This window comes from Daphnia pulicaria, unplaced genomic scaffold (genome assembly GCF_021234035.1).
Source record: "Daphnia pulicaria isolate SC F1-1A unplaced genomic scaffold, SC_F0-13Bv2 h1tg000057l, whole genome shotgun sequence".
NCBI classification, from domain to species: domain Eukaryota; kingdom Metazoa; phylum Arthropoda; class Branchiopoda; order Diplostraca; family Daphniidae; genus Daphnia; species Daphnia pulicaria.
The window spans coordinates 61,867-87,435 of NW_025804784.1; the positions used below are offsets into that span (position 1 = coordinate 61,867).

The 25,569-nt window shown below is 37.5% G+C and overlaps 3 non-coding genes and 45 pseudogenes across 3 annotated transcripts; all 48 read right to left on the reverse strand.

Moving 5' to 3' along the window:
• Positions 1–163: 163 nt before the first annotated feature.
• LOC124316903 lies at positions 164–282 on the reverse strand (annotated as a pseudogene).
• A 412-nt stretch (positions 283–694) lies between these two features.
• Positions 695–813, reverse strand: LOC124317535 (annotated as a pseudogene).
• A 412-nt stretch (positions 814–1,225) lies between these two features.
• LOC124316905 lies at positions 1,226–1,344 on the reverse strand (annotated as a pseudogene).
• A 412-nt stretch (positions 1,345–1,756) lies between these two features.
• LOC124317536 lies at positions 1,757–1,875 on the reverse strand (annotated as a pseudogene).
• A 412-nt stretch (positions 1,876–2,287) lies between these two features.
• Positions 2,288–2,406, reverse strand: LOC124316906 (annotated as a pseudogene).
• Positions 2,407–2,818: 412 nt separating this feature from the next.
• On the reverse strand, positions 2,819–2,937 carry LOC124316907 (annotated as a pseudogene).
• Positions 2,938–3,349: 412 nt separating this feature from the next.
• LOC124316908 lies at positions 3,350–3,468 on the reverse strand (annotated as a pseudogene).
• A 412-nt stretch (positions 3,469–3,880) lies between these two features.
• LOC124316909 lies at positions 3,881–3,999 on the reverse strand (annotated as a pseudogene).
• Positions 4,000–4,411: 412 nt separating this feature from the next.
• Positions 4,412–4,530, reverse strand: LOC124316910 (annotated as a pseudogene).
• Positions 4,531–4,942: 412 nt separating this feature from the next.
• LOC124317537 lies at positions 4,943–5,061 on the reverse strand (annotated as a pseudogene).
• Positions 5,062–5,474: 413 nt separating this feature from the next.
• LOC124316881 lies at positions 5,475–5,593 on the reverse strand (annotated as a pseudogene).
• Positions 5,594–6,005: 412 nt separating this feature from the next.
• Positions 6,006–6,124, reverse strand: LOC124317538 (annotated as a pseudogene).
• Positions 6,125–6,536: 412 nt separating this feature from the next.
• Positions 6,537–6,655, reverse strand: LOC124317034 (annotated as a pseudogene).
• Positions 6,656–7,068: 413 nt separating this feature from the next.
• LOC124316883 lies at positions 7,069–7,187 on the reverse strand (annotated as a pseudogene).
• Positions 7,188–7,599: 412 nt separating this feature from the next.
• On the reverse strand, positions 7,600–7,718 carry LOC124316884 (annotated as a pseudogene).
• Positions 7,719–8,131: 413 nt separating this feature from the next.
• Positions 8,132–8,250, reverse strand: LOC124316885 (annotated as a pseudogene).
• Positions 8,251–8,662: 412 nt separating this feature from the next.
• Positions 8,663–8,781, reverse strand: LOC124316886 (annotated as a pseudogene).
• Positions 8,782–9,194: 413 nt separating this feature from the next.
• LOC124316887 lies at positions 9,195–9,313 on the reverse strand (annotated as a pseudogene).
• A 412-nt stretch (positions 9,314–9,725) lies between these two features.
• On the reverse strand, positions 9,726–9,844 carry LOC124317540 (annotated as a pseudogene).
• A 413-nt stretch (positions 9,845–10,257) lies between these two features.
• LOC124317541 lies at positions 10,258–10,376 on the reverse strand (annotated as a pseudogene).
• Positions 10,377–10,788: 412 nt separating this feature from the next.
• Positions 10,789–10,907, reverse strand: LOC124317542 (annotated as a pseudogene).
• A 412-nt stretch (positions 10,908–11,319) lies between these two features.
• On the reverse strand, positions 11,320–11,438 carry LOC124317134 (annotated as a pseudogene).
• A 412-nt stretch (positions 11,439–11,850) lies between these two features.
• Positions 11,851–11,969, reverse strand: LOC124317543 (annotated as a pseudogene).
• Positions 11,970–12,381: 412 nt separating this feature from the next.
• On the reverse strand, positions 12,382–12,500 carry LOC124317544 (annotated as a pseudogene).
• A 412-nt stretch (positions 12,501–12,912) lies between these two features.
• LOC124317135 lies at positions 12,913–13,031 on the reverse strand (annotated as a pseudogene).
• A 412-nt stretch (positions 13,032–13,443) lies between these two features.
• Positions 13,444–13,562, reverse strand: LOC124317137 (annotated as a pseudogene).
• Positions 13,563–13,975: 413 nt separating this feature from the next.
• LOC124317138 lies at positions 13,976–14,094 on the reverse strand (annotated as a pseudogene).
• Positions 14,095–14,506: 412 nt separating this feature from the next.
• Positions 14,507–14,625, reverse strand: LOC124317139 (annotated as a pseudogene).
• Positions 14,626–15,038: 413 nt separating this feature from the next.
• LOC124316871 lies at positions 15,039–15,157 on the reverse strand. The gene has a single exon (XR_006912054.1). It is a non-coding gene; the product is annotated as a 5S ribosomal RNA (ribosomal RNA).
• Positions 15,158–15,569: 412 nt separating this feature from the next.
• On the reverse strand, positions 15,570–15,688 carry LOC124316876 (annotated as a pseudogene).
• A 413-nt stretch (positions 15,689–16,101) lies between these two features.
• LOC124317189 lies at positions 16,102–16,220 on the reverse strand. The gene has a single exon (XR_006912077.1). It is a non-coding gene; the product is annotated as a 5S ribosomal RNA (ribosomal RNA).
• A 412-nt stretch (positions 16,221–16,632) lies between these two features.
• On the reverse strand, positions 16,633–16,751 carry LOC124316878 (annotated as a pseudogene).
• A 412-nt stretch (positions 16,752–17,163) lies between these two features.
• On the reverse strand, positions 17,164–17,282 carry LOC124317546 (annotated as a pseudogene).
• Positions 17,283–17,695: 413 nt separating this feature from the next.
• On the reverse strand, positions 17,696–17,814 carry LOC124316888 (annotated as a pseudogene).
• A 412-nt stretch (positions 17,815–18,226) lies between these two features.
• On the reverse strand, positions 18,227–18,345 carry LOC124317547 (annotated as a pseudogene).
• Positions 18,346–18,757: 412 nt separating this feature from the next.
• On the reverse strand, positions 18,758–18,876 carry LOC124317548 (annotated as a pseudogene).
• A 413-nt stretch (positions 18,877–19,289) lies between these two features.
• Positions 19,290–19,408, reverse strand: LOC124317549 (annotated as a pseudogene).
• Positions 19,409–19,820: 412 nt separating this feature from the next.
• On the reverse strand, positions 19,821–19,939 carry LOC124317550 (annotated as a pseudogene).
• Positions 19,940–20,351: 412 nt separating this feature from the next.
• LOC124317551 lies at positions 20,352–20,470 on the reverse strand (annotated as a pseudogene).
• A 413-nt stretch (positions 20,471–20,883) lies between these two features.
• On the reverse strand, positions 20,884–21,002 carry LOC124317552 (annotated as a pseudogene).
• A 412-nt stretch (positions 21,003–21,414) lies between these two features.
• On the reverse strand, positions 21,415–21,533 carry LOC124317140 (annotated as a pseudogene).
• Positions 21,534–21,945: 412 nt separating this feature from the next.
• On the reverse strand, positions 21,946–22,064 carry LOC124317553 (annotated as a pseudogene).
• A 413-nt stretch (positions 22,065–22,477) lies between these two features.
• Positions 22,478–22,596, reverse strand: LOC124316890 (annotated as a pseudogene).
• Positions 22,597–23,008: 412 nt separating this feature from the next.
• On the reverse strand, positions 23,009–23,127 carry LOC124317141 (annotated as a pseudogene).
• A 412-nt stretch (positions 23,128–23,539) lies between these two features.
• On the reverse strand, positions 23,540–23,658 carry LOC124317554 (annotated as a pseudogene).
• Positions 23,659–24,070: 412 nt separating this feature from the next.
• On the reverse strand, positions 24,071–24,189 carry LOC124316911 (annotated as a pseudogene).
• A 412-nt stretch (positions 24,190–24,601) lies between these two features.
• Positions 24,602–24,720, reverse strand: LOC124317142 (annotated as a pseudogene).
• A 413-nt stretch (positions 24,721–25,133) lies between these two features.
• LOC124317306 lies at positions 25,134–25,252 on the reverse strand. The gene has a single exon (XR_006912088.1). It is a non-coding gene; the product is annotated as a 5S ribosomal RNA (ribosomal RNA).
• Between the last annotated feature and the right edge of the window lie 317 nt (positions 25,253–25,569).

The window sequence follows — 25,569 nt, forward strand, 5'->3', positions numbered from 1 at the left end:
AAAATTTGACAAACTCTCAATGGAATTGATCCAGAATCATTCTTATAGATGAATTGAACCTATCTCTAAGGCATTGAAATGTTTCATCTACGAAATTGGACTGGTAACCATCGTGATTGAAAAAAAATTTCAAGAAATTTGTTATTGAAAACAAACTATCCATCGCCAACGACATCCCGTATTCCCAAGCGGTCACCCTTCCAAGTACTAACGGGACTCGACGTTACTTAACTTCTGGGAGCTGACGAGACCAGGTGCGTTCTACGTGATATGGCCGTTGACATTCAAAAATGAAAATTTACCCTCCCAGTCCCAATGGATGAATAGAAAATCACTTCAAAGTGACAGAAATGTTTGTTCATTGAATTTGGACTGGTAACCATCGCGAATAAAAAGCGCGATCAACTTTGAAAAACTCGCAATGAAATTCATCCAGAATCATTCCTATAGATGAATTGAACCTATCCCTATGTCATTGAAATTTTTGATCTACGAATTTGGACTGGTAACCATCACGATTAATAACGCGATAAAATTTGACAAACTCTCAATGGAATTGATCCAGAATCATTCTTATAGATGAATTGAACCTATCTCTAAGGCATTGAAATGTTTCATCTAAGAAATTGGACTGGTAACCATCGTGATTGAAAAAAAATGTCAAGAAATTTGTTATTGAAAACAAACTATCCATCGCCAACGACATCCCGTATTCCCAAGCGGTCACCCTTCCAAGTACTAACGGGACTCGACGTAACTTAACTTCTGGGAGCTGACGAGACCAAGTGCGTTCTACGTGATATGGCCGTTGACATTCAAAAATGAAAATTTACCCTCCCAGTCCCAATGGATGAATAGAAAATCACTTCAAAGTGACAGAAATGTTTGTTCATTGAATTTGGACTGGTAACCATCGCGAATAAAAAGCGCGATCAACTTTGAAAAACTCGCAATGAAATTCATCCAGAATCATTCCTATAGATGAATTGAACCTATCCCTATGTCATTGAAATTTTTGATCTACGAATTTGGACTGGTAACCATCACGATTAATAACGCGATAAAATTTGACAAACTCTCAATGGAATTGATCCAGAATCATTCTTATAGATGAATTGAACCTATCTCTAAGGCATTGAAATGTTTCATCTACGAAATTGGACTGGTAACCATCGTGATTGAAAAAAAATGTCAAGAAATTTGTTATTGAAAACAAACTATCCATCGCCAACGACATCCCGTATTCCCAAGCGGTCACCCTTCCAAGTACTAACGGGACTCGACGTTACTTAACTTCTGGGAGCTGACGAGACCAGGTGCGTTCTACGTGATATGGCCGTTGACATTCAAAAATGAAAATTTACCCTCCCAGTCCCAATGGATGAATAGAAAATCACTTCAAAGTGACAGAAATGTTTGTTCATTGAATTTGGACTGGTAACCATCGCGAATAAAAAGCGCGATCAACTTTGAAAAACTCGCAATGAAATTCATCCAGAATCATTCCTATAGATGAATTGAACCTATCCCTATGTCATTGAAATTTTTGATCTACGAATTTGGACTGGTAACCATCACGATTAATAACGCGATAAAATTTGACAAACTCTCAATGGAATTGATCCAGAATCATTCTTATAGATGAATTGAACCTATCTCTAAGGCATTGAAATGTTTCATCTAAGAAATTGGACTGGTAACCATCGTGATTGAAAAAAAATGTCAAGAAATTTGTTATTGAAAACAAACTATCCATCGCCAACGACATCCCGTATTCCCAAGCGGTCACCCTTCCAAGTACTAACGGGACTCGACGTAACTTAACTTCTGGGAGCTGACGAGACCAAGTGCGTTCTACGTGATATGGCCGTTGACATTCAAAAATGAAAATTTACCCTCCCAGTCCCAATGGATGAATAGAAAATCACTTCAAAGTGACAGAAATGTTTGTTCATTGAATTTGGACTGGTAACCATCGCGAATAAAAAGCGCGATCAACTTTGAAAAACTCGCAATGAAATTCATCCAGAATCATTCCTATAGATGAATTGAACCTATCCCTATGTCATTGAAATTTTTGATCTACGAATTTGGACTGGTAACCATCACGATTAATAACGCGATAAAATTTGACAAACTCTCAATGGAATTGATCCAGAATCATTCTTATAGATGAATTGAACCTATCTCTAAGGCATTGAAATGTTTCATCTACGAAATTGGACTGGTAACCATCGTGATTGAAAAAAAATGTCAAGAAATTTGTTATTGAAAACAAACTATCCATCGCCAACGACATCCCGTATTCCCAAGCGGTCACCCTTCCAAGTACTAACGGGACTCGACGTTACTTAACTTCTGGGAGCTGACGAGACCAGGTGCGTTCTACGTGATATGGCCGTTGACATTCAAAAATGAAAATTTACCCTCCCAGTCCCAATGGATGAATAGAAAATCACTTCAAAGTGACAGAAATGTTTGTTCATTGAATTTGGACTGGTAACCATCGCGAATAAAAAGCGCGATCAACTTTGAAAAACTCGCAATGAAATTCATCCAGAATCATTCCTATAGATGAATTGAACCTATCCCTATGTCATTGAAATTTTTGATCTACGAATTTGGACTGGTAACCATCACGATTAATAACGCGATAAAATTTGACAAACTCTCAATGGAATTGATCCAGAATCATTCTTATAGATGAATTGAACCTATCTCTAAGGCATTGAAATGTTTCATCTACGAAATTGGACTGGTAACCATCGTGATTGAAAAAAAATTTCAAGAAATTTGTTATTGAAAACAAACTATCCATCGCCAACGACATCCCGTATTCCCAAGCGGTCACCCTTCCAAGTACTAACGGGACTCGACGTTACTTAACTTCTGGGAGCTGACGAGACCAGGTGCGTTCTACGTGATATGGCCGTTGACATTCAAAAATGAAAATTTACCCTCCCAGTCCCAATGGATGAATAGAAAATCACTTCAAAGTGACAGAAATGTTTGTTCATTGAATTTGGACTGGTAACCATCGCGAATAAAAAGCGCGATCAACTTTGAAAAACTCGCAATGAAATTCATCCAGAATCATTCCTATAGATGAATTGAACCTATCCCTATGTCATTGAAATTTTTGATCTACGAATTTGGACTGGTAACCATCACGATTAATAACGCGATAAAATTTGACAAACTCTCAATGGAATTGATCCAGAATCATTCTTATAGATGAATTGAACCTATCTCTAAGGCATTGAAATGTTTCATCTACGAAATTGGACTGGTAACCATCGTGATTGAAAAAAAATGTCAAGAAATTTGTTATTGAAAACAAACTATCCATCGCCAACGACATCCCGTATTCCCAAGCGGTCACCCTTCCAAGTACTAACGGGACTCGACGTTACTTAACTTCTGGGAGCTGACGAGACCAGGTGCGTTCTACGTGATATGGCCGTTGACATTCAAAAATGAAAATTTACCCTCCCAGTCCCAATGGATGAATAGAAAATCACTTCAAAGTGACAGAAATGTTTGTTCATTGAATTTGGACTGGTAACCATCGCGAATAAAAAGCGCGATCAACTTTGAAAAACTCGCAATGAAATTCATCCAGAATCATTCCTATAGATGAATTGAACCTATCCCTATGTCATTGAAATTTTTGATCTACGAATTTGGACTGGTAACCATCACGATTAATAACGCGATAAAATTTGACAAACTCTCAATGGAATTGATCCAGAATCATTCTTATAGATGAATTGAACCTATCTCTAAGGCATTGAAATGTTTCATCTACGAAATTGGACTGGTAACCATCGTGATTGAAAAAAAATTTCAAGAAATTTGTTATTGAAAACAAACTATCCATCGCCAACGACATCCCGTATTCCCAAGCGGTCACCCTTCCAAGTACTAACGGGACTCGACGTTACTTAACTTCTGGGAGCTGACGAGACCAGGTGCGTTCTACGTGATATGGCCGTTGACATTCAAAAATGAAAATTTACCCTCCCAGTCCCAATGGATGAATAGAAAATCACTTCAAAGTGACAGAAATGTTTGTTCATTGAATTTGGACTGGTAACCATCGCGAATAAAAAGCGCGATCAACTTTGAAAAACTCGCAATGAAATTCATCCAGAATCATTCCTATAGATGAATTGAACCTATCCCTATGTCATTGAAATTTTTGATCTACGAATTTGGACTGGTAACCATCACGATTAATAACGCGATAAAATTTGACAAACTCTCAATGGAATTGATCCAGAATCATTCTTATAGATGAATTGAACCTATCTCTAAGGCATTGAAATGTTTCATCTACGAAATTGGAATGGTAACCATCGTGATTGAAAAAAAATTTCAAGAAATTTGTTATTGAAAACAAACTATCCATCGCCAACGACATCCCGTATTCCCAAGCGGTCACCCTTCCAAGTACTAACGGGACTCGACGTTACTTAACTTCTGGGAGCTGACGAGACCAGGTGCGTTCTACGTGATATGGCCGTTGACATTCAAAAATGAAAATTTACCCTCCCAGTCCCAATGGATGAATAGAAAATCACTTCAAAGTGACAGAAATGTTTGTTCATTGAATTTGGACTGGTAACCATCGCGAATAAAAAGCGCGATCAACTTTGAAAAACTCGCAATGAAATTCATCCAGAATCATTCCTATTGATGAATTGAACCTATCCCTATGTCATTGAAATTTTTGATCTACGAATTTGGACTGGTAACCATCACGATTAATAACGCGATAAAATTTGACAAACTCTCAATGGAATTGATCCAGAATCATTCTTATAGATGAATTGAACCTATCTCTAAGGCATTGAAATGTTTCATCTACGAAATTGGACTGGTAACCATCGTGATTGAAAAAAAATGTCAAGAAATTTGTTATTGAAAACAAACTATCCATCGCCAACGACATCCCGTATTCCCAAGCGGTCACCCTTCCAAGTACTAACGGGACTCGACGTAACTTAACTTCTGGGAGCTGACGAGACCAAGTGCGTTCTACGTGATATGGCCGTTGACATTCAAAAATGAAAATTTACCCTCCCAGTCCCAATGGATGAATAGAAAATCACTTCAAAGTGACAGAAATGTTTGTTCATTGAATTTGGACTGGTAACCATCGCGAATAAAAAGCGCGATCAACTTTGAAAAACTCGCAATGAAATTCATCCAGAATCATTCCTATAGATGAATTGAACCTATCCCTATGTCATTGAAATTTTTGATCTACGAATTTGGACTGGTAACCATCACGATTAAAAAACGCGATAAAATTTGACAAACTCTCAATGGAATTGATCCAGAATCATTCTTATAGATGAATTGAACCTATCTCTAAGGCATTGAAATGTTTCATCTACGAAATTGGACTGGTAACCATCGTGATTGAAAAAAAATGCCAAGAAATTTGTTATTGAAAACAAACTATCCATCGCCAACGACATCCCGTATTCCAAAGCGGTCACCCTTCCAAGTACTAACGGGACTCGACGTAACTTAACTTCTGGGAGCTGACGAGACCAGGTGCGTTCTACGTGATATGGCCGTTGACATTCAAAAATGAAAATTTACCCTCCCAGTCCCAATGGATGAATAGAAAATCACTTCAAAGTGACAGAAATGTTTGTTCATTGAATTTTGACTGGTAACCATCGCGAATAAAAAGCGCGATCAACTTTGAAAAACTCGCAATGAAATTCATCCAGAATCATTCCTATAGATGAATTGAACCTATCCCTATGTCATTGAAATTTTTGATCTACGAATTTGGACTGGTAACCATCACGATTAATAACGCGATAAAATTTGACAAACTCTCAATGGAATTGATCCAGAATCATTCTTATAGATGAATTGAACCTATCTCTAAGGCATTGAAATGTTTCATCTAAGAAATTGGACTGGTAACCATCGTGATTGAAAAAAAATGTCAAGAAATTTGTTATTGAAAACAAACTATCCATCGCCAACGACATCCCGTATTCCCAAGCGGTCACCCTTCCAAGTACTAACGGGACTCGACGTAACTTAACTTCTGGGAGCTGACGAGACCAAGTGCGTTCTACGTGATATGGCCGTTGACATTCAAAAATGAAAATTTACCCTCCCAGTCCCAATGGATGAATAGAAAATCACTTCAAAGTGACAGAAATGTTTGTTCATTGAATTTGGACTGGTAACCATCGCGAATAAAAAGCGCGATCAACTTTGAAAAACTCGCAATGAAATTCATCCAGAATCATTCCTATAGATGAATTGAACCTATCCCTATGTCATTGAAATTTTTGATCTACGAATTTGGACTGGTAACCATCACGATTAATAACGCGATAAAATTTGACAAACTCTCAATGGAATTGATCCAGAATCATTCTTATAGATGAATTGAACCTATCTCTAAGGCATTGAAATGTTTCATCTACGAAATTGGACTGGTAACCATCGTGATTGAAAAAAAATTTCAAGAAATTTGTTATTGAAAACAAACTATCCATCGCCAACGACATCCCGTATTCCCAAGCGGTCACCCTTCCAAGTACTAACGGAACTCGACGTTACTTAACTTCTGGGAGCTGACGAGACCAGGTGCGTTCTACGTGATATGGCCGTTGACATTCAAAAATGAAAATTTACCCTCCCAGTCCCAATGGATGAATAGAAAATCACTTCAAAGTGACAGAAATGTTTGTTCATTGAATTTGGACTGGTAACCATCGCGAATAAAAAGCGCGATCAACTTTGAAAAACTCGCAATGAAATTCATCCAGAATCATTCCTATAGATGAATTGAACCTATCCCTATGTCATTGAAATTTTTGATCTACGAATTTGGACTGGTAACCATCACGATTAAAAAACGCGATAAAATTTGACAAACTCTCAATGGAATTGATCCAGAATCATTCTTATAGATGAATTGAACCTATCTCTAAGGCATTGAAATGTTTCATCTACGAAATTGGACTGGTAACCATCGTGATTGAAAAAAAATGCCAAGAAATTTGTTATTGAAAACAAACTATCCATCGCCAACGACATCCCGTATTCCAAAGCGGTCACCCTTCCAAGTACTAACGGGACTCGACGTAACTTAACTTCTGGGAGCTGACGAGACCAGGTGCGTTCTACGTGATATGGCCGTTGACATTCAAAAATGAAAATTTACCCTCCCAGTCCCAATGGATGAATAGAAAATCACTTCAAAGTGACAGAAATGTTTGTTCATTGAATTTTGACTGGTAACCATCGCGAATAAAAAGCGCGATCAACTTTGAAAAACTCGCAATGAAATTCATCCAGAATCATTCCTATAGATGAATTGAACCTATCCCTATGTCATTGAAATTTTTGATCTACGAATTTGGACTGGTAACCATCACGATTAATAACGCGATAAAATTTGACAAACTCTCAATGGAATTGATCCAGAATCATTCTTATAGATGAATTGAACCTATCTCTAAGGCATTGAAATGTTTCATCTACGAAATTGGACTGGTAACCATCGTGATTGAAAAAAAATGCCAAGAAATTTGTTATTGAAAACAAACTATCCATCGCCAACGACATCCCGTATTCCAAAGCGGTCACCCTTCCAAGTACTAACGGGACTCGACGTAACTTAACTTCTGGGAGCTGACGAGACCAGGTGCGTTCTACGTGATATGGCCGTTGACATTCAAAAATGAAAATTTACCCTCCCAGTCCCAATGGATGAATAGAAAATCATTTCAAAGTGACAGAAATGTTTGTTCATTGAATTTGGACTGGTAACCATCGCGAATAAAAAGCGCGATCAACTTTGAAAAACTCGCAATGAAATTCATCCAGAATCATTCCTATAGATGAATTGAACCTATCCCTATGTCATTGAAATTTTTGATCTACGAATTTGGACTGGTAACCATCACGATTAAAAAACGCGATAAAATTTGACAAACTCTCAATGGAATTGATCCAGAATCATTCTTATAGATGAATTGAACCTATCTCTAAGGCATTGAAATGTTTCATCTACGAAATTGGACTGGTAACCATCGTGATTGAAAAAAAATGCCAAGAAATTTGTTATTGAAAACAAACTATCCATCGCCAACGACATCCCGTATTCCAAAGCGGTCACCCTTCCAAGTACTAACGGGACTCGACGTAACTTAACTTCTGGGAGCTGACGAGACCAGGTGCGTTCTACGTGATATGGCCGTTGACATTCAAAAATGAAAATTTACCCTCCCAGTCCCAATGGATGAATAGAAAATCACTTCAAAGTGACAGAAATGTTTGTTCATTGAATTTTGACTGGTAACCATCGCGAATAAAAAGCGCGATCAACTTTGAAAAACTCGCAATGAAATTCATCCAGAATCATTCCTATAGATGAATTGAACCTATCCCTATGTCATTGAAATTTTTGATCTACGAATTTGGACTGGTAACCATCACGATTAATAACGCGATAAAATTTGACAAACTCTCAATGGAATTGATCCAGAATCATTCTTATAGATGAATTGAACCTATCTCTAAGGCATTGAAATGTTTCATCTACGAAATTGGACTGGTAACCATCGTGATTGAAAAAAAATGCCAAGAAATTTGTTATTGAAAACAAACTATCCATCGCCAACGACATCCCGTATTCCAAAGCGGTCACCCTTCCAAGTACTAACGGGACTCGACGTAACTTAACTTCTGGGAGCTGACGAGACCAGGTGCGTTCTACGTGATATGGCCGTTGACATTCAAAAATGAAAATTTACCCTCCCAGTCCCAATGGATGAATAGAAAATCATTTCAAAGTGACAGAAATGTTTGTTCATTGAATTTGGACTGGTAACCATCGCGAATAAAAAGCGCGATCAACTTTGAAAAACTCGCAATGAAATTCATCCAGAATCATTCCTATAGATGAATTGAACCTATCCCTATGTCATTGAAATTTTTGATCTACGAATTTGGACTGGTAACCATCACGATTAAAAAACGCGATAAAATTTGACAAACTCTCAATGGAATTGATCCAGAATCATTCTTATAGATGAATTGAACCTATCTCTAAGGCATTGAAATGTTTCATCTACGAAATTGGACTGGTAACCATCGTGATTGAAAAAAAATGCCAAGAAATTTGTTATTGAAAACAAACTATCCATCGCCAACGACATCCCGTATTCCAAAGCGGTCACCCTTCCAAGTACTAACGGGACTCGACGTAACTTAACTTCTGGGAGCTGACGAGACCAGGTGCGTTCTACGTGATATGGCCGTTGACATTCAAAAATGAAAATTTACCCTCCCAGTCCCAATGGATGAATAGAAAATCACTTCAAAGTGACAGAAATGTTTGTTCATTGAATTTGGACTGGTAACCATCGCGAATAAAAAGCGCGATCAACTTTGAAAAACTCGCAATGAAATTCATCCAGAATCATTCCTATAGATGAATTGAACCTATCCCTATGTCATTGAAATTTTTGATCTACGAATTTGGACTGGTAACCATCACGATTAATAACGCGATAAAATTTGACAAACTCTCAATGGAATTGATCCAGAATCATTCTTATAGATGAATTGAACCTATCTCTAAGGCATTGAAATGTTTCATCTAAGAAATTGGACTGGTAACCATCGTGATTGAAAAAAAATGTCAAGAAATTTGTTATTGAAAACAAACTATCCATCGCCAACGACATCCCGTATTCCCAAGCGGTCACCCTTCCAAGTACTAACGGGACTCGACGTAACTTAACTTCTGGGAGCTGACGAGACCAAGTGCGTTCTACGTGATATGGCCGTTGACATTCAAAAATGAAAAATTTACCCTCCCAGTCCCAATGGATGAATAGAAAATCACTTCAAAGTGACAGAAATGTTTGTTCATTGAATTTGGACTGGTAACCATCGCGAATAAAAAGCGCGATCAACTTTGAAAAACTCGCAATGAAATTCATCCAGAATCATTCCTATAGATGAATTGAACCTATCCCTATGTCATTGAAATTTTTGATCTACGAATTTGGACTGGTAACCATCACGATTAATAACGCGATAAAATTTGACAAACTCTCAATGGAATTGATCCAGAATCATTCTTATAGATGAATTGAACCTATCTCTAAGGCATTGAAATGTTTCATCTAAGAAATTGGACTGGTAACCATCGTGATTGAAAAAAAATGTCAAGAAATTTGTTATTGAAAACAAACTATCCATCGCCAACGACATCCCGTATTCCCAAGCGGTCACCCTTCCAAGTACTAACGGGACTCGACGTAACTTAACTTCTGGGAGCTGACGAGACCAAGTGCGTTCTACGTGATATGGCCGTTGACATTCAAAAATGAAAATTTACCCTCCCAGTCCCAATGGATGAATAGAAAATCACTTCAAAGTGACAGAAATGTTTGTTCATTGAATTTGGACTGGTAACCATCGCGAATAAAAAGCGCGATAAACTTTGAAAAACTCGCAATGAAATTCATCCAGAATCATTCCTATAGATGAATTGAACCTATCCCTATGTCATTGAAATTTTTGATCTACGAATTTGGACTGGTAACCATCACGATTAATAACGCGATAAAATTTGACAAACTCTCAATGGAATTGATCCAGAATCATTCTTATAGATGAATTGAACCTATCTCTAAGGCATTGAAATGTTTCATCTACGAAATTGGACTGGTAACCATCGTGATTGAAAAAAAATGTCAAGAAATTTGTTATTGAAAACAAACTATCCATCGCCAACGACATCCCGTATTCCCAAGCGGTCACCCTTCCAAGTACTAACGGGACTCGACGTAACTTAACTTCTGGGAGCTGACGAGACCAAGTGCGTTCTACGTGATATGGCCGTTGACATTCAAAAATGAAAATTTACCCTCCCAGTCCCAATGGATGAATAGAAAATCACTTCAAAGTGACAGAAATGTTTGTTCATTGAATTTGGACTGGTAACCATCGCGAATAAAAAGCGCGATAAACTTTGAAAAACTCGCAATGAAATTCATCCAGAATCATTCCTATAGATGAATTGAACCTATCCCTATGTCATTGAAATTTTTGATCTACGAATTTGGACTGGTAACCATCACGATTAATAACGCGATAAAATTTGACAAACTCTCAATGGAATTGATCCAGAATCATTCTTATAGATGAATTGAACCTATCTCTAAGGCATTGAAATGTTTCATCTACGAAATTGGACTGGTAACCATCGTGATTGAAAAAAAATGTCAAGAAATTTGTTATTGAAAACAAACTATCCATCGCCAACGACATCCCGTATTCCCAAGCGGTCACCCTTCCAAGTACTAACGGGACTCGACGTAACTTAACTTCTGGGAGCTGACGAGACCAGGTGCGTTCTACGTGATATGGCCGTTGACATTCAAAAATGAAAATTTACCCTCCCAGTCCCAATGGATGAATAGAAAATCACTTCAAAGTGACAGAAATGTTTGTTCATTGAATTTGGACTGGTAACCATCGCGAATAAAAAGCGCGATCAACTTTGAAAAACTCGCAATGAAATTCATCCAGAATCATTCCTATAGATGAATTGAACCTATCCCTATGTCATTGAAATTTTTGATCTACGAATTTGGACTGGTAACCATCACGATTAATAACGCGATAAAATTTGACAAACTCTCAATGGAATTGATCCAGAATCATTCTTATAGATGAATTGAACCTATCTCTAAGGCATTGAAATGTTTCATCTAAGAAATTGGACTGGTAACCATCGTGATTGAAAAAAAATGTCAAGAAATTTGTTATTGAAAACAAACTATCCATCGCCAACGACATCCCGTATTCCCAAGCGGTCACCCTTCCAAGTACTAACGGGACTCGACGTAACTTAACTTCTGGGAGCTGACGAGACCAAGTGCGTTCTACGTGATATGGCCGTTGACATTCAAAAATGAAAATTTACCCTCCCAGTCCCAATGGATGAATAGAAAATCACTTCAAAGTGACAGAAATGTTTGTTCATTGAATTTGGACTGGTAACCATCGCGAATAAAAAGCGCGATAAACTTTGAAAAACTCGCAATGAAATTCATCCAGAATCATTCCTATAGATGAATTGAACCTATCCCTATGTCATTGAAATTTTTGATCTACGAATTTGGACTGGTAACCATCACGATTAATAACGCGATAAAATTTGACAAACTCTCAATGGAATTGATCCAGAATCATTCTTATAGATGAATTGAACCTATCTCTAAGGCATTGAAATGTTTCATCTACGAAATTGGACTGGTAACCATCGTGATTGAAAAAAAATGTCAAGAAATTTGTTATTGAAAACAAACTATCCATCGCCAACGACATCCCGTATTCCCAAGCGGTCACCCTTCCAAGTACTAACGGGACTCGACGTAACTTAACTTCTGGGAGCTGACGAGACCAAGTGCGTTCTACGTGATATGGCCGTTGACATTCAAAAATGAAAATTTACCCTCCCAGTCCCAATGGATGAATAGAAAATCACTTCAAAGTGACAGAAATGTTTGTTCATTGAATTTGGACTGGTAACCATCGCGAATAAAAAGCGCGATAAACTTTGAAAAACTCGCAATGAAATTCATCCAGAATCATTCCTATAGATGAATTGAACCTATCCCTATGTCATTGAAATTTTTGATCTACGAATTTGGACTGGTAACCATCACGATTAATAACGCGATAAAATTTGACAAACTCTCAATGGAATTGATCCAGAATCATTCTTATAGATGAATTGAACCTATCTCTAAGGCATTGAAATGTTTCATCTACGAAATTGGACTGGTAACCATCGTGATTGAAAAAAAATGTCAAGAAATTTGTTATTGAAAACAAACTATCCATCGCCAACGACATCCCGTATTCCCAAGCGGTCACCCTTCCAAGTACTAACGGGACTCGACGTAACTTAACTTCTGGGAGCTGACGAGACCAGGTGCGTTCTACGTGATATGGCCGTTGACATTCAAAAATGAAAATTTACCCTCCCAGTCCCAATGGATGAATAGAAAATCACTTCAAAGTGACAGAAATGTTTGTTCATTGAATTTGGACTGGTAACCATCGCGAATAAAAAGCGCGATCAACTTTGAAAAACTCGCAATGAAATTCATCCAGAATCATTCCTATAGATGAATTGAACCTATCCCTATGTCATTGAAATTTTTGATCTACGAATTTGGACTGGTAACCATCACGATTAATAACGCGATAAAATTTGACAAACTCTCAATGGAATTGATCCAGAATCATTCTTATAGATGAATTGAACCTATCTCTAAGGCATTGAAATGTTTCATCTACGAAATTGGACTGGTAACCATCGTGATTGAAAAAAAATGTCAAGAAATTTGTTATTGAAAACAAACTATCCATCGCCAACGACATCCCGTATTCCCAAGCGGTCACCCTTCCAAGTACTAACGGGACTCGACGTAACTTAACTTCTGGGAGCTGACGAGACCAGGTGCGTTCTACGTGATATGGCCGTTGACATTCAAAAATGAAAATTTACCCTCCCAGTCCCAATGGATGAATAGAAAATCACTTCAAAGTGACAGAAATGTTTGTTCATTGAATTTTGACTGGTAACCATCGCGAATAAAAAGCGCGATCAACTTTGAAAAACTCGCAATGAAATTCATCCAGAATCATTCCTATAGATGAATTGAACCTATCCCTATGTCATTGAAATTTTTGATCTACGAATTTGGACTGGTAACCATAACGATTGAAAAACGCGATAAAATTTGACAAACTCTCAATGGAATTGATCCAGAATCATTCTTATAGATGAATTGAACCTATCTCTAAGGCATTGAAATGTTTCATCTACGAAATTGGACTGGTAACCATCGTGATTGAAAAAAAATGTCAAGAAATTTGTTATTGAAAACAAACTATCCATCGCCAACGACATCCCGTATTCCCAAGCGGTCACCCTTCCAAGTACTAACGGGACTCGACGTAACTTAACTTCTGGGAGCTGACGAGACCAGGTGCGTTCTACGTGATATGGCCGTTGACATTCAAAAATGAAAATTTACCCTCCCAGTCCCAATGGATGAATAGAAAATCACTTCAAAGTGACAGAAATGTTTGTTCATTGAATTTGGACTGGTAACCATCGCGAATAAAAAGCGCGATCAACTTTGAAAAACTCGCAATGAAATTCATCCAGAATCATTCCTATAGATGAATTGAACCTATCCCTATGTCATTGAAATTTTTGATCTACGAATTTGGACTGGTAACCATCACGATTAATAACGCGATAAAATTTGACAAACTCTCAATGGAATTGATCCAGAATCATTCTTATAGATGAATTGAACCTATCTCTAAGGCATTGAAATGTTTCATCTACGAAATTGGACTGGTAACCATCGTGATTGAAAAAAAATGTCAAGAAATTTGTTATTGAAAACAAACTATCCATCGCCAACGACATCCCGTATTCCCAAGCGGTCACCCTTCCAAGTACTAACGGGACTCGACGTAACTTAACTTCTGGGAGCTGACGAGACCAGGTGCGTTCTACGTGATATGGCCGTTGACATTCAAAAATGAAAATTTACCCTCCCAGTCCCAATGGATGAATAGAAAATCACTTCAAAGTGACAGAAATGTTTGTTCATTGAATTTTGACTGGTAACCATCGCGAATAAAAAGCGCGATCAACTTTGAAAAACTCGCAATGAAATTCATCCAGAATCATTCCTATAGATGAATTGAACCTATCCCTATGTCATTGAAATTTTTGATCTACGAATTTGGACTGGTAACCATAACGATTGAAAAACGCGATAAAATTTGACAAACTCTCAATGGAATTGATCCAGAATCATTCTTATAGATGAATTGAACCTATCTCTAAGGCATTGAAATGTTTCATCTACGAAATTGGACTGGTAACCATCGTGATTGAAAAAAAATGTCAAGAAATTTGTTATTGAAAACAAACTATCCATCGCCAACGACATCCCGTATTCCCAAGCGGTCACCCTTCCAAGTACTAACGGGACTCGACGTAACTTAACTTCTGGGAGCTGACGAGACCAGGTGCTTTCTACGTGATATGGCCGTTGACATTCAAAAATGAAAATTTACCCTCCCAGTCCCAATGGATGAATAGAAAATCACTTCAAAGTGACAGAAATGTTTGTTCATTGAATTTGGACTGGTAACCATCGCGAATAAAAAGCGCGATCAACTTTGAAAAACTCGCAATGAAATTCATCCAGAATCATTCCTATAGATGAATTGAACCTATCCCTATGTCATTGAAATTTTTGATCTACGAATTTGGACTGGTAACCATCACGATTAATAACGCGATAAAATTTGACAAACTCTCAATGGAATTGATCCAGAATCATTCTTATAGATGAATTGAACCTATCTCTAAGGCATTGAAATGTTTCATCTACGAAATTGGACTGGTAACCATCGTGATTGAAAAAAAATGTCAAGAAATTTGTTATTGAAAACAAACTATCCATCGCCAACGACATCCCGTATTCCCAAGCGGTCACCCTTCCAAGTACTAACGGAACTCGACGTAACTTAACTTCTGGGAGCTGACGAGACCAGGTGCGTTCTACGTGATATGGCCGTTGACATTCAAAAATGAAAATTTACCCTCCCAATCCCAATGGATGAATAGAAAATCACTTCAAAGTGACAGAAATGTTTGTTCATTGAATTTTGACTGGTAACCATCGCGAATAAAAAGCGCGATCAACTTTGAAAAACTCGCAATGAAATTCATCCAGAATCATTCCTATAGATGAATTGAACCTATCCCTATGTCATTGAAATTTTTGATCTACGAATTTGGACTGGTAACCATAACGATTGAAAAACGCGATAAAATTTGACAAACTCTCAATGGAATTGATCCAGAATCATTCTTATAGATGAATTGAACCTATCTCTAAGGCATTGAAATGTTTCATCTACGAAATTGGACTGGTAACCATCGTGATTGAAAAAAAATGTCAAGAAATTTGTTATTGAAAACAAACTATCCATCGCCAACGACATCCCGTATTCCCAAGCGGTCACCCTTCCAAGTACTAACGGGACTCGACGTAACTTAACTTCTGGGAGCTGACGAGACCAGGTGCTTTCTACGTGATATGGCCGTTGACATTCAAAAATGAAAATTTACCCTCCCAGTCCCAATGGATGAATAGAAAATCACTTCAAAGTGACAGAAATGTTTGTTCATTGAATTTGGACTGGTAACCATCGCGAATAAAAAGCGCGATAAACTTTGAAAAACTCGCAATGAAATTCATCCAGAATCATTCCTATAGATGAATTGAACCTATCCCTATGTCATTGAAATTTTTGATCTACGAATTTGGACTGGTAACCATCACGATTAATAACGCGATAAAATTTGACAAACTCTCAATGGAATTGATCCAGAATCATTCTTATAGATGAATTGAACCTATCTCTAAGGCATTGAAATGTTTCATCTACGAAATTGGACTGGTAACCATCGTGATTGAAAAAAAATGTCAAGAAATTTGTTATTGAAAACAAACTATCCATCGCCAACGACATCCCGTATTCCCAAGCGGTCACCCTTCCAAGTACTAACGGAACTCGACGTAACTTAACTTCTGGGAGCTGACGAGACCAGGTGCGTTCTACGTGATATGGCCGTTGACATTCAAAAATGAAAATTTACCCTCCCAATCCCAATGGATGAATAGAAAATCACTTCAAAGTGACAGAAATGTTTGTTCATTGAATTTTGACTGGTAACCATCGCGAATAAAAAGCGCGATCAACTTTGAAAAACTCGCAATGAAATTCATCCAGAATCATTCCTATAGATGAATTGAACCTATCCCTATGTCATTGAAATTTTTGATCTACGAATTTGGACTGGTAACCATCACGATTAATAACGCGATAAAATTTGACAAACTCTCAATGGAATTGATCCAGAATCATTCTTATAGATGAATTGAACCTATCTCTAAGGCATTGAAATGTTTCATCTACGAAATTGGACTGGTAACCATCGTGATTGAAAAAAAATGTCAAGAAATTTGTTATTGAAAACAAACTATCCATCGCCAACGACATCCCGTATTCCCAAGCGGTCACCCTTCCAAGTACTAACGGGACTCGACGTAACTTAACTTCTGGGAGCTGACGAGACCAAGTGCGTTCTACGTGATATGGCCGTTGACATTCAAAAATGAAAATTTACCCTCCCAGTCCCAATGGATGAATAGAAAATCACTTCAAAGTGACAGAAATGTTTGTTCATTGAATTTGGACTGGTAACCATCGCGAATAAAAAGCGCGATCAACTTTGAAAAACTCGCAATGAAATTCATCCAGAATCATTCCTATAGATGAATTGAACCTATCCCTATGTCATTGAAATTTTTGATCTACGAATTTGGACTGGTAACCATCACGATTAAAAAACGCGATAAAATTTGACAAACTCTCAATGGAATTGATCCAGAATCATTCTTATAGATGAATTGAACCTATCTCTAAGGCATTGAAATGTTTCATCTACGAAATTGGACTGGTAACCATCGTGATTGAAAAAAAATGCCAAGAAATTTGTTATTGAAAACAAACTATCCATCGCCAACGACATCCCGTATTCCAAAGCGGTCACCCTTCCAAGTACTAACGGGACTCGACGTAACTTAACTTCTGGGAGCTGACGAGACCAGGTGCGTTCTACGTGATATGGCCGTTGACATTCAAAAATGAAAATTTACCCTCCCAGTCCCAATGGATGAATAGAAAATCACTTCAAAGTGACATAAATGTTTGTTCATTGAATTTGGACTGGTAACCATCGCGAATAAAAAGCGCGATCAACTTTGAAAAACTCGCAATGAAATTCATCCAGAATCATTCCTATAGATGAATTGAACCTATCCCTATGTCATTGAAATTTTTGATCTACGAATTTGGACTGGTAACCATCACGATTAATAACGCGATAAAATTTGACAAACTCTCAATGGAATTGATCCAGAATCATTCTTATAGATGAATTGAACCTATCTCTAAGGCATTGAAATGTTTCATCTAAGAAATTGGACTGGTAACCATCGTGATTGAAAAAAAATGTCAAGAAATTTGTTATTGAAAACAAACTATCCATCGCCAACGACATCCCGTATTCCCAAGCGGTCACCCTTCCAAGTACTAACGGGACTCGACGTAACTTAACTTCTGGGAGCTGACGAGACCAAGTGCGTTCTACGTGATATGGCCGTTGACATTCAAAAATGAAAATTTACCCTCCCAGTCCCAATGGATGAATAGAAAATCACTTCAAAGTGACAGAAATGTTTGTTCATTGAATTTGGACTGGTAACCATCGCGAATAAAAAGCGCGATAAACTTTGAAAAACTCGCAATGAAATTCATCCAGAATCATTCCTATAGATGAATTGAACCTATCCCTATGTCATTGAAATTTTTGATCTACGAATTTGGACTGGTAACCATCACGATTAATAACGCGATAAAATTTGACAAACTCTCAATGGAATTGATCCAGAATCATTCTTATAGATGAATTGAACCTATCTCTAAGGCATTGAAATGTTTCATCTAAGAAATTGGACTGGTAACCATCGTGATTGAAAAAAAATGTCAAGAAATTTGTTATTGAAAACAAACTATCCATCGCCAACGACATCCCGTATTCCCAAGCGGTCACCCTTCCAAGTACTAACGGGACTCGACGTAACTTAACTTCTGGGAGCTGACGAGACCAAGTGCGTTCTACGTGATATGGCCGTTGACATTCAAAAATGAAAAATTTACCCTCCCAGTCCCAATGGATGAATAGAAAATCACTTCAAAGTGACAGAAATGTTTGTTCATTGAATTTGGACTGGTAACCATCGCGAATAAAAAGCGCGATCAACTTTGAAAAACTCGCAATGAAATTCATCCAGAATCATTCCTATAGATGAATTGAACCTATCCCTATGTCATTGAAATTTTTGATCTACGAATTTGGACTGGTAACCATCACGATTAATAACGCGATAAAATTTGACAAACTCTCAATGGAATTGATCCAGAATCATTCTTATAGATGAATTGAACCTATCTCTAAGGCATTGAAATGTTTCATCTAAGAAATTGGACTGGTAACCATCGTGATTGAAAAAAAATGTCAAGAAATTTGTTATTGAAAACAAACTATCCATCGCCAACGACATCCCGTATTCCCAAGCGGTCACCCTTCCAAGTACTAACGGGACTCGACGTAACTTAACTTCTGGGAGCTGACGAGACCAAGTGCGTTCTACGTGATATGGCCGTTGACATTCAAAAATGAAAATTTACCCTCCCAGTCCCAATGGATGAATAGAAAATCACTTCAAAGTGACAGAAATGTTTGTTCATTGAATTTGGACTGGTAACCATCGCGAATAAAAAGCGCGATCAACTTTGAAAAACTCGCAATGAAATTCATCCAGAATCATTCCTATAGATGAATTGAACCTATCCCTATGTCATTGAAATTTTTGATCTACGAATTTGGACTGGTAACCATCACGATTAATAACGCGATAAAATTTGACAAACTCTCAATGGAATTGATCCAGAATCATTCTTATAGATGAATTGAACCTATCTCTAAGGCATTGAAATGTTTCATCTAAGAAATTGGACTGGTAACCATCGTGATTGAAAAAAAATGTCAAGAAATTTGTTATTGAAAACAAACTATCCATCGCCAACGACATCCCGTATTCCCAAGCGGTCACCCTTCCAAGTACTAACGGGACTCGACGTAACTTAACTTCTGGGAGCTGACGAGACCAAGTGCGTTCTACGTGATATGGCCGTTGACATTCAAAAATGAAAATTTACCCTCCCAGTCCCAATGGATGAATAGAAAATCACTTCAAAGTGACAGAAATGTTTGTTCATTGAATTTGGACTGGTAACCATCGCGAATAAAAAGCGCGATCAACTTTGAAAAACTCGCAATGAAATTCATCCAGAATCATTCCTATAGATGAATTGAACCTATCCCTATGTCATTGAAATTTTTGATCTACGAATTTGGACTGGTAACCATCACGATTAATAACGCGATAAAATTTGACAAACTCTCAATGGAATTGATCCAGAATCATTCTTATAGATGAATTGAACCTATCTCTAAGGCATTGAAATGTTTCATCTAAGAAATTGGACTGGTAACCATCGTGATTGAAAAAAAATGTCAAGAAATTTGTTATTGAAAACAAACTATCCATCGCCAACGACATCCCGTATTCCCAAGCGGTCACCCTTCCAAGTACTAACGGGACTCGACGTAACTTAACTTCTGGGAGCTGACGAGACCAAGTGCGTTCTACGTGATATGGCCGTTGACATTCAAAAATGAAAAATTTACCCTCCCAGTCCCAATGGATGAATAGAAAATCACTTCAAAGTGACAGAAATGTTTGTTCATTGAATTTGGACTGGTAACCATCGCGAATAAAAAGCGCGATCAACTTTGAAAAACTCGCAATGAAATTCATCCAGAATCATTCCTATAGATGAATTGAACCTATCCCTATGTCATTGAAATTTTTGATCTACGAATTTGGACTGGTAACCATCACGATTAATAACGCGATAAAATTTGACAAACTCTCAATGGAATTGATCCAGAATCATTCTTATAGATGAATTGAACCTATCTCTAAGGCATTGAAATGTTTCATCTAAGAAATTGGACTGGTAACCATCGTGATTGAAAAAAAATGTCAAGAAATTTGTTATTGAAAACAAACTATCCATCGCCAACGACATCCCGTATTCCCAAGCGGTCACCCTTCCAAGTACTAACGGGACTCGACGTAACTTAACTTCTGGGAGCTGACGAGACCAAGTGCGTTCTACGTGATATGGCCGTTGACATTCAAAAATGAAAATTTACCCTCCCAGTCCCAATGGATGAATAGAAAATCACTTCAAAGTGACAGAAATGTTTGTTCATTGAATTTGGACTGGTAACCATCGCGAATAAAAAGCGCGATAAACTTTGAAAAACTCGCAATGAAATTCATCCAGAATCATTCCTATAGATGAATTGAACCTATCCCTATGTCATTGAAATTTTTGATCTACGAATTTGGACTGGTAACCATCACGATTAATAACGCGATAAAATTTGACAAACTCTCAATGGAATTGATCCAGAATCATTCTTATAGATGAATTGAACCTATCTCTAAGGCATTGAAATGTTTCATCTACGAAATTGGACTGGTAACCATCGTGATTGAAAAAAAATGTCAAGAAATTTGTTATTGAAAACAAACTATCCATCGCCAACGACATCCCGTATTCCCAAGCGGTCACCCTTCCAAGTACTAACGGGACTCGACGTAACTTAACTTCTGGGAGCTGACGAGACCAGGTGCGTTCTACGTGATATGGCCGTTGACATTCAAAAATGAAAATTTACCCTCCCAGTCCCAATGGATGAATAGAAAATCACTTCAAAGTGACAGAAATGTTTGTTCATTGAATTTGGACTGGTAACCATCGCGAATAAAAAGCGCGATCAACTTTGAAAAACTCGCAATGAAATTCATCCAGAATCATTCCTATAGATGAATTGAACCTATCCCTATGTCATTGAAATTTTTGATCTACGAATTTGGACTGGTAACCATCACGATTAATAACGCGATAAAATTTGACAAACTCTCAATGGAATTGATCCAGAATCATTCTTATAGATGAATTGAACCTATCTCTAAGGCATTGAAATGTTTCATCTACGAAATTGGACTGGTAACCATCGTGATTGAAAAAAAATGTCAAGAAATTTGTTATTGAAAACAAACTATCCATCGCCAACGACATCCCGTATTCCCAAGCGGTCACCCTTCCAAGTACTAACGGGACTCGACGTAACTTAACTTCTGGGAGCTGACGAGACCAAGTGCGTTCTACGTGATATGGCCGTTGACATTCAAAAATGAAAATTTACCCTCCCAGTCCCAATGGATGAATAGAAAATCACTTCAAAGTGACAGAAATGTTTGTTCATTGAATTTGGACTGGTAACCATCGCGAATAAAAAGCGCGATCAACTTTGAAAAACTCGCAATGAAATTCATCCAGAATCATTCCTATAGATGAATTGAACCTATCCCTATGTCATTGAAATTTTTGATCTACGAATTTGGACTGGTAACCATCACGATTAAAAAACGCGATAAAATTTGACAAACTCTCAATGGAATTGATCCAGAATCATTCTTATAGATGAATTGAACCTATCTCTAAGGCATTGAAATGTTTCATCTACGAAATTGGACTGGTAACCATCGTGATTGAAAAAAAATGCCAAGAAATTTGTTATTGAAAACAAACTATCCATCGCCAACGACATCCCGTATTCCAAAGCGGTCACCCTTCCAAGTACTAACGGGACTCGACGTAACTTAACTTCTGGGAGCTGACGAGACCAGGTGCGTTCTACGTGATATGGCCGTTGACATTCAAAAATGAAAATTTACCCTCCCAGTCCCAATGGATGAATAGAAAATCACTTCAAAGTGACATAAATGTTTGTTCATTGAATTTGGACTGGTAACCATCGCGAATAAAAAGCGCGATCAACTTTGAAAAACTCGCAATGAAATTCATCCAGAATCATTCCTATAGATGAATTGAACCTATCCCTATGTCATTGAAATTTTTGATCTACGAATTTGGACTGGTAACCATCACGATTAATAACGCGATAAAATTTGACAAACTCTCAATGGAATTGATCCAGAATCATTCTTATAGATGAATTGAACCTATCTCTAAGGCATTGAAATGTTTCATCTAAGAAATTGGACTGGTAACCATCGTGATTGAAAAAAAATGTCAAGAAATTTGTTATTGAAAACAAACTATCCATCGCCAACGACATCCCGTATTCCCAAGCGGTCACCCTTCCAAGTACTAACGGGACTCGACGTAACTTAACTTCTGGGAGCTGACGAGACCAGGTGCGTTCTACGTGATATGGCCGTTGACATTCAAAAATGAAAATTTACCCTCCCAGTCCCAATGGATGAATAGAAAATCACTTCAAAGTGACAGAAATGTTTGTTCATTGAATTTGGACTGGTAACCATCGCGAATAAAAAGCGCGATCAACTTTGAAAAACTCGCAATGAAATTCATCCAGAATCATTCCTATAGATGAATTGAACCTATCCCTATGTCATTGAAATTTTTGATCTACGAATTTGGACTGGTAACCATCACGATTAATAACGCGATAAAATTTGACAAACTCTCAATGGAATTGATCCAGAATCATTCTTATAGATGAATTGAACCTATCTCTAAGGCATTGAAATGTTTCATCTACGAAATTGGACTGGTAACCATCGTGATTGAAAAAAAATGTCAAGAAATTTGTTATTGAAAACAAACTATCCATCGCCAACGACATCCCGTATTCCCAAGCGGTCACCCTTCCAAGTACTAACGGGACTCGACGTAACTTAACTTCTGGGAGCTGACGAGACCAAGTGCGTTCTACGTGATATGGCCGTTGACATTCAAAAATGAAAATTTACCCTCCCAGTCCCAATGGATGAATAGAAAATCACTTCAAAGTGACAGAAATGTTTGTTCATTGAATTTGGACTGGTAACCATCGCGAATAAAAAGCGCGATAAACTTTGAAAAACTCGCAATGAAATTCATCCAGAATCATTCCTATAGATGAATTGAACCTATCCCTATGTCATTGAAATTTTTGATCTACGAATTTGGACTGGTAACCATCACGATTAATAACGCGATAAAATTTGACAAACTCTCAATGGAATTGATCCAGAATCATTCTTATAGATGAATTGAACCTATCTCTAAGGCATTGAAATGTTTCATCTACGAAATTGGACTGGTAACCATCGTGATTGAAAAAAAATGTCAAGAAATTTGTTATTGAAAACAAACTATCCATCGCCAACGACATCCCGTATTCCCAAGCGGTCACCCTTCCAAGTACTAACGGGACTCGACGTTACTTAACTTCTGGGAGCTGACGAGACCAGGTGCGTTCTACGTGATATGGCCGTTGACATTCAAAAATGAAAATTTACCCTCCCAGTCCCAATGGATGAATAGAAAATCACTTCAAAGTGACAGAAATGTTTGTTCATTGAATTTGGACTGGTAACCATCGCGAATAAAAAGCGCGATCAACTTTGAAAAACTCGCAATGAAATTCATCCAGAATCATTCCTATAGATGAATTGAACCTATCCCTATGTCATTGAAATTTTTGATCTACGAATTTGGACTGGTAACCATCACGATTAATAACGCGATAAAATTTGACAAACTCTCAATGGAATTGATCCAGAATCATTCTTATAGATGAATTGAACCTATCTCTAAGGCATTGAAATGTTTCATCTAAGAAATTGGACTGGTAACCATCGTGATTGAAAAAAAATGTCAAGAAATTTGTTATTGAAAACAAACTATCCATCGCCAACGACATCCCGTATTCCCAAGCGGTCACCCTTCCAAGTACTAACGGGACTCGACGTAACTTAACTTCTGGGAGCTGACGAGACCAGGTGCGTTCTACGTGATATGGCCGTTGACATTCAAAAATGAAAATTTACCCTCCCAGTCCCAATGGATGAATAGAAAATCACTTCAAAGTGACAGAAATGTTTGTTCATTGAATTTTGACTGGTAACCATCGCGAATAAAAAGCGCGATCAACTTTGAAAAACTCGCAATGAAATTCATCCAGAATCATTCCTATAGATGAATTGAACCTATCCCTATGTCATTGAAATTTTTGATCTACGAATTTGGACTGGTAACCATAACGATTGAAAAACGCGATAAAATTTGACAAACTCTCAATGGAATTGATCCAGAATCATTCTTATAGATGAATTGAACCTATCTCTAAGGCATTGAAATGTTTCATCTACGAAATTGGACTGGTAACCATCGTGATTGAAAAAAAATGTCAAGAAATTTGTTATTGAAAACAAACTATCCATCGCCAACGACATCCCGTATTCCCAAGCGGTCACCCTTCCAAGTACTAACGGGACTCGACGTAACTTAACTTCTGGGAGCTGACGAGACCAGGTGCTTTCTACGTGATATGGCCGTTGACATTCAAAAATGAAAATTTACCCTCCCAGTCCCAATGGATGAATAGAAAATCACTTCAAAGTGACAGAAATGTTTGTTCATTGAATTTGGATTGGTAACCATCGTGAATAAAAAGCGCGATCAACTTTGAAAAACTCGCAATGAAATTCATCCAGAGTCATTCCTATTGATGAATTGAACCTATCCCTATGTCATTGAAATTTTTGATCTACGAATTTGGACTGGTAACCATCACGATTAATAACGCGATAAAATTTGACAAACTCTCAATGGAATTGATCCAGAATCATTCTTATAGATGAATTGAACCTATCTCTA